This window comes from Ailuropoda melanoleuca, chromosome 13, assembly GCF_002007445.2.
Source record: "Ailuropoda melanoleuca isolate Jingjing chromosome 13, ASM200744v2, whole genome shotgun sequence".
In the NCBI taxonomy this organism is placed as follows: domain Eukaryota; kingdom Metazoa; phylum Chordata; class Mammalia; order Carnivora; family Ursidae; genus Ailuropoda; species Ailuropoda melanoleuca.
In genome coordinates this window covers 25,197,752-25,205,299 of record NC_048230.1, presented here as the reverse complement: position 1 = coordinate 25,205,299, position 7,548 = coordinate 25,197,752, and the positions used below count along the sequence as shown (strand labels likewise).

General features: G+C 41.0%; 1 pseudogene; it reads left to right on the top strand.

The window, feature by feature from the left end:
• The first annotated feature begins 5,524 nt into the window (after nucleotides 1-5,524).
• Nucleotides 5,525-5,910, top strand: LOC100471631 (annotated as a pseudogene).
• The last annotated feature ends 1,638 nt before the right edge of the window (nucleotides 5,911-7,548 follow it).

Genomic DNA, 7,548 nt, shown 5'->3' with positions numbered 1-7,548 from the left:
CCCGCTTTGGATGGTGAGAGAGGCTCACCATTACTGCCACACAATGGTTCCCAACTTTCTCATCAAAAGGCATCCCCTTATTTCTTGAAAAACATTATTTTTCCCATGTAACTTTGTAAAATAATAATTCATTGCTTCCTTCACGTTTGTTCATAAATACATTTATAAGCATCGGTGAGAATTTTAGGATTAATATACCCAAGTTACCTCTTTTTTAGTCAAAAGCAAAGAAGTCTGATGTTTTCATACGTACTTATAAGATAAATATTTAGACTTTATTTTGAGAAACAAACTGAGGGCTTCAGAGGGGAGGGGGGTGGGGGAATGGGATAGGCTGGTGGTGGGTAGTAAGGAGGGCACGTATTGCATGGTGCACTGGGTGTTATATGCAACTAATGAATCATCGAACTTTACATCAAAAATAAATAAATAAATAAAAATAAAAATTATTTTAAAAAATACTGAAAGTAAGTCTGTGTGTCCTAGTACTACCACTGTGGACCTTTAGGCATTCAAAGACCCTTGGTGGCAGTTAAAATGCTCCAGATGGAGCCCAGGACATGTGTAGCTCTGCGTTTGAGCTGCCTCTGCAGCCCTGAGCCAGTCACTTGAGCTCTGTGGGTCTCAGGTCTTAAAGGGGTTGGTTGACCAGAAGCTCTCTAGAGACACTTTCAGCTTTAACATTCTATGGTTCTAGATCATCCCGAAGCATTTTAAGTAACAAGTGACCCCATGCCACTAACCAACTCCATCCCACTTTATCACTTTTGCTACTTTCGTTCATAATAGCTAACATTTGTTGAATATCTACTGGGCATTCTAATATGTACTTTGTGGGCATTATTTCTTTCATTTCTAACAAAAACACAGACAAGTAGCTACCGACATTCTCTCCACCTTACAGGAGAGAAACCTGAGACTTGAAAAAGTTACACAAATAGTAAGTGACAGAGGGGGGATTAAACCTGAAACCACCTGAATCCAAAAGCCGCTTCTCTTCCCACTGCACCAAAGCACACACCTCCTTTGCAGACAGCAATACATCCAAAACAAACAGGATTATGTATAGCTCTCTTTATCCAGGAGAAAGTATATGCCACTTAACAATGCATTTTCCATTATCCCCTTAAATTGTATATTTGGTTGTATATAGTAACTCACTTTCTCTGGAGTGATTACAGTTTAAGACAAATGAGTATACACAGTGAGTCTAGGAAAAACTGTTTATGTTTCTAAGGTGAAAACAAGTCATCTTTTTTTTTTTAAGTCAGACTTCAAATACCTCAGCACAGGAGAAACATTGACTGGGTCATTAACCTTGCACTGAAATATGGAATGTCTGGCAACTAGAACACATTTTTGATTTTCTGATGAGTTTCAATAACCCAGTTCAAGGTGAAAACAAACTACCTATAAAGTTAATTGTTTATCCTTGATAACAGAACAGAAAACCAAGTCACATCATCTTTCTTTCAACTTTATCCTAGCCTCCAGGCCTTTCTTTCCATCTTCACTGACTCTAGCCTAATTTAGACACTGATCACCAGACCCCTGATCACAGCCTCCTACTTAACCTTGGTTCAATAATCCCATGCCTCTTCCTTCATCCAAACTATACCTCTGTCAGACCAAGCTTCTATCCCTACTATAAATATTGGCTAAATTGAATTGTTCAAAACCCTAGGATAACTCAAGATTTATTTATTTATTTTTTTTACTGAATCAAGGCTAAATTCTTTAGTGTGGCTGTCAAAACCCCCAATAACCTGGTATAGTCATTTCTACCAAATCTTACCTGCTACTAATCTTGGGACAATGTGCAGCCTACACTCCTGTCAGTGCAATGTCCCCTCTATGACAGTCAAGAGAGTAGTCTCTGCAACCAGACTGTCTTGCTTTAAATCACATCTCTATCACTTACTAGCTATGTGTCCTTGGTCATGTCATTTACCTTCTCCCTGCCTCAGGTTCTTCAACCGTCAAATAAGATTAAAAATAGTTTTGGGGGCGCCTGGGTGGCACGGCGGTTGAGCGTCTGCCTTCGGCTCAGGGCGTGATCCCGGCGTTATGGGATCGAGCCACGTCAGGCTCTTCCACTATGAGCCTGCTTCTTCTTCTCCCACTCCCCCTGCTTGTGTTCCCTCTCTCGCTGGCTGTCTCTATCTCTGTCACATAAATAAAAATAAAATCTTTAAAAAAAAAAAAAAAAGATTAAAAATAGTTTTATCCTACCTAACCAGTACACCACAGAACTGTTCACGTCATGAAAAACTAGGAAAGACTGAGAAAAAATTGTCACTGACCAGAGGAGACTAAGGAGACATGATGACTAAATGTATTGTGGGATCTCAGATTGGATCCTGGAACAGAAAAAGGACAGTAGTGGAAAAACTAGTGATATCTGAATAACATCTGAAGTTTAATTAACAGCAATGTACCAGTGTTGATTTCTTAGTTTTGACAAATGCACAATGGTATTGTAAGTTATTATCATTAAGGGAAACTGAGTAAGAGGTAGATAGGAACTCTGTACTATCTTTGCAAACTTCCTGTAAATCTAAAATTATTTAAGAATAAAAAGCTAATTTTTGAAATGTATGTATAAATACAGGGAACTGGTGGTTTCCAGAGTGGAGGGGGTGGGAGCATGGGCAAAGGAGGTGAAGAGGAGCATGAAATACAGGCTTCCAGTTATAGAATGAAAAAATTATGGGGCTGAAAGGTACAGCACAGGGAATACAGTTAATGGTATTGCAGTAGTGCTGTACCGTGACAGAGGGTAGCTACACTGTGGTGAGCACAGCACAAAGTACGGATCTGTCTAATCACTGTACCCCTGAAACTAATGTAACATTGTGTGTCAGCTTTATTTCAATTTCTGAAGTTTTAAAAAAGTATATACCTCCTAAAACCATAGTGACGATTAAATGAATTAAAACATGTACAGCCCTTAGAACAGTGTGTACCGACTGTCAACCTCCAGGTCCACCTTTTTATACCCTGTGACACTGGGGTGAGGACTCTTAATCTCCTTTGCCTGATTTTCTAATAGATTCCACCAACAGGGGGCGCTAGAAGGAGCCTGCAAGGCCTGAGGAAGAGGTCTTGCCGCCCCAGCAATATAGTTCTTTATCTGGCAGCCACAGTAGATTCTAGCGTCCAGCTTCTTTCCACTGCACCTCCTCAGAAACACCCACACCAGTAAGGGGCCGCCTCGCACCTCCCATCCAAGAAGGCCCACACCCTGGCCCCACGGGGCCTCTTCCCTGAGCTTCTGAGGCAAGAGCACCAGCTGGGCAGCCCTTGGGGTCTGCCCCCCAGCTCTGCAGGGCCACTCTTCCAAGCCTCTGGGTTCGGTCACCGCCAACCTCTTCTCTCCAGTCCCCGCCTTAAGGCTGGCAGCCTCCTTCTTATATTTGTGACTTCAGTTTTCCTTTTTGGCTTTTTCAGTCCCCCAATACTTACTCAACCAATCCCCTACCTTAAGATTCTCTCTGTTGAAATACTTTGTGTGAGGGTTTTCTTTTTAGCTTGTTTTCCTGACTAAACTTGATACAGAAGCATTTGCATAAATGTCAGTTGTCATTATTTTCCAACCTTCCTTCCTCAACCATTCATTCCATGTGTTCCAGCCCCAGAGACTCCACCCCACGATCCAGGCCCTACAACTAGGTACTGCAGAAACCAAGAAAAATAAGACACGGCCTCTGCTTTGAAGGAGCTTACATTCTAGTTAAGAACGAACACGTGTACAAAAACTGCAGCCAAGTTTTATGAGTAGATAAGGACTGCAATCAAGGCACAAGAAGGCCTGGCCACCTCTACCAGGGACAGGGCAGCCTAGGGGAGGCACTGTTTCCCTTGCCCCAAAGCCACTTATCTCTTTTATAAGCACTGTCTGATCAAAACAACTTACTCCAGGGGCGCCTGGGTGGCACAGCGGTTAAGCGTCTGCCTTCGACTCAGGGTGTGATCCCGGCGTTATGGGATCGAGCCCCACATCAGGCTCCTCCGCTATGAACCTGCTTCTTCCTCTCCCACTCCCCCTGCTTGTGTTCCCTTTCTCACTGGCTGTCTCTATCTCTGTCAAATAAATAAATAAAATCTTTAAAAAAAAAAAAAACTTACTCCAAACCCTGCAGGCGTCTCTGATCACTGAGCCTCTCTACCATATCTCCTCTTGTAAGCCTTCTCAGAGGGCCCAGGGGAGAAACTGCACGGAGGAGAGAACTTGACTGTGCCACACACAAGGCTGAATGATTTGCATAAGCAATCCTCAGTTCATCTTTTATTTAACTCTTGCAATAAGACTATAGTAGGTGTGTATTATTATTTTTCCCAAATTTGTAGTTGAGAAAACTGAAGCCCAGGGTAACTTGATCTAGGGTTCACAACATGTAACTTATAATCTGGATTCAAACCTAGCTCCAGAACTCCTCCCATTACCCTGTCTTGTACTTAATCATACATTGTTTGAGTCATATGCAAAGGGATTTCCAGGCTTTTCCATCAGACCTTGTACTCTTGGAAGACAGGTACCATGCCTTCTATTTTTCTATCTCTCCCACACTTTTCAGAATATATTAGAGATTGAATAAATATCTGACTTACAAGTAATGGATTTGCTTACCAGTGTCTTTTACTGTAGTCATGTACTAGCTTTGGCCATGACATGTTACTTCACCGCTGAATTAAAGTGGAAGGAACTTTTTTTAATGCTTGATAGGAGGTGACTACCAGCTTTGGCAGTAGTTTTGAAAAATGAAATAGGCAGGTCAGCAGTTTATTTTGAAAAGAAAGAACTTTTCATGTTGTTTTGCAAAGAGATGCAAGCACATTTTTCAGATGATATATAGTCTTATGGACCTATGTTTTAATACGTACAGGTTCCTGGTTTAAAAAAAATGTCCTTTGAGGGCTTATTTAAATATTTATGCATAATTGCGTACATAGATAATGTAGTGGATCGGTATAGAAAATCATCTAGCAGGCTCTGAAGTTCCCAATCGAGATGATGTTTTTTTTATTTCTGATATTCACTTATTCCCTCAAATCCATGAAAAGATAGCAAGGTGAATCTGGCAGGAAAAAAGTCCCCGAGGTTTTGACTTCCCAAATAGTCCAGAGCACACATTTTAAGAAGGATCATTTCTTACTTTCCAGGGAAATCACTCTTGATTCTTAACACTCAGCATTTGTAAGAACAAATTCTGGTTGGTAAAAAAGAGGAAAGTTAGAAAAGACAGTGAAGTATTACCTGTGATTGAGCAAGTGGAGAACCTACGCTGATACCCTTTTGAAACCGCAAGAGGAAGCACATTGGAAATGTAGCAACACAACCAAATAAAACTGAAGGAGAGCTCATCCCACTGCTGATAAATAAGAAGTCAATTATTTGTATCTGATTATACAAACAACAACAGAGAAACATTCTGATGGACAGAAGCTGTGTTCCCTGAGACAGCTCTACATAAAAGACTCACAGAGAACAACTTCGTAGAAGAAAATCTTCCTTCGTAAAAAAATGTCTTGCTGTGAGTCTTGTCTCCAAGGCTGCTGCAGTATCCCCACTGGCCCTGCCACCACCGTCCATTCTTCTGACCTATGCTGTCAGTGTGGAGTCGGCCTGCCCAGCACCTGCCCACATGAGATCAGCCTCCTTCAGCCCACTTGCTGCGACACCTGCCCCCCACCAAGCTGCGAGCCTGACTCCTACGTGCCATCGTGTTGGCTGCTCGATAGTAGCACCCTCCTCCAAACCTGAGAGGGATCTCTGTCACAACCTGTGTCCAGCCCCATGAGTGTGAAGCACCAGGCTGCTGGCCAAAGATAACGTCCAAGAGCTTGCCCACACTGCCCCAAGGGACAAGAAGAGTCATTAAGGGACGTTCACCAATGGTCTTTAATTAAAAGCTCTGGAAGAAAATGTTCTGACCCTGTGCCTTCAGGTTTGCAAAATTGTTCTATATTTTGAACGATGACTTCCAGTGAGAAGTCGAATAAAGGCTGTCATGGACCTCCTCGCTTTAAAACTAAATAAACACCACTGCGCCCCGACCCACGTGCTGTCTCATGTTTAATGCTGTAATTACCAAACAATTCTTGACACGTGTGCACATCATAAACCTATAAATATGCCCAGCAGAATGACACTATCTGATGACATCAACATAAATCTCATAGGCAAAAAAAGAGGCCTCGCAAGGATATGTACATACATGAAGAAAATTGCCTGAATAGTCAAATATATTAAGCTCTAAGCTTAAAATCATTTTAAATTCCAAGGTCAGCACCTACTTTTAATTTTAATGTTTCCCCTGCCTCTTTAAGTAATTACCTCACATATCGCCTTTTAAAGATTCTGAGAAACTGGCAATTAAACATCCACATACAGAAGAGACCCCAAGGACTGAGCTTAGCCATATTTTTTCATTGACTCATTTAGGTGAAGCTCTGAATGTAAAACTGTTTGGACAAGTATAAAAGCACTTCACAAATGAAATGAATTGTTCTGCTTATGTAAAGTATTATTATTAGTATTATTAGTATTAGTATTATAAGGGGCTAGTCTAAAAATAAATACATACCTTTTTTCATTCTAACCTGTAATTTAATCCAAATCAATACACATTTATCAAATGCTACTATGATCTAGGTACTTGACAAAGAAGATGAAGACATGATTCCCGCTTCAGAGAGTTTGCATAGGAGTGAGGAAGACAGATATAAAGATAAGCCATAGTATATAACAGACTGAAACGAGGTCTAAATGAAAAGATAGGCAGCATACTTTGTGAAAGCAAAGAATGAAAACATCTAGAAGAACAACCTAAAATTGCCGTGAAGGAGATGTTTGAGCTGATGCTTGAGGAATGAGCAGGATTTGAGAAGTAGAGAATCGGGGAAGGACACTGCAAGAAACAGTATGATCACAGAGATGTAAAGTATCTAGCAGGCTCTAACCTTCATTTTTATTGGTAAGCTTCGTGATACATATCAATATTGTAAGCAAAAATCAAGCCAACGTCACTAACGAGTTCTTCTCATAAAATGCATGAGGGTTATTTACCAATGACGTTTAGTAGTTTCCACTGATTTATCTCAGCCAGGTTTCTTCTCTTTTAAACAGGCCAAGTTGGTTTTCAGTAATGTCCCCTTAGAAACACACCACCAAAGAATCCATATTCGTGTTTACTTGACAACAACTTGCCACCCAACAAATTATGTAATTTAGATTCTACTACCCGAATCGTTTTTGTGCTGACCAAGGGGAAGTATGTGGAGGTGCTGGAATCAGGATATTACACCCTGGAGATTATTCATTCCAACTTCCTCATCTGCCAACCTAGATTCCAGCAAATCAAGGCCAATTGAGGTGAAGAATGCTGTAAAAGACATTCCTCAAAGGAATTTACAACCTAATTGAAGATCCAAGATATAAAAACAAATGTGCACAGTAGGAAGTAGGTCCGTGAAAAAAGGATTTCTATAGCTCTAAATCACATTGGGCCAGATCCACTTCCAGAACCCACTGTTGTTTTGTGAATC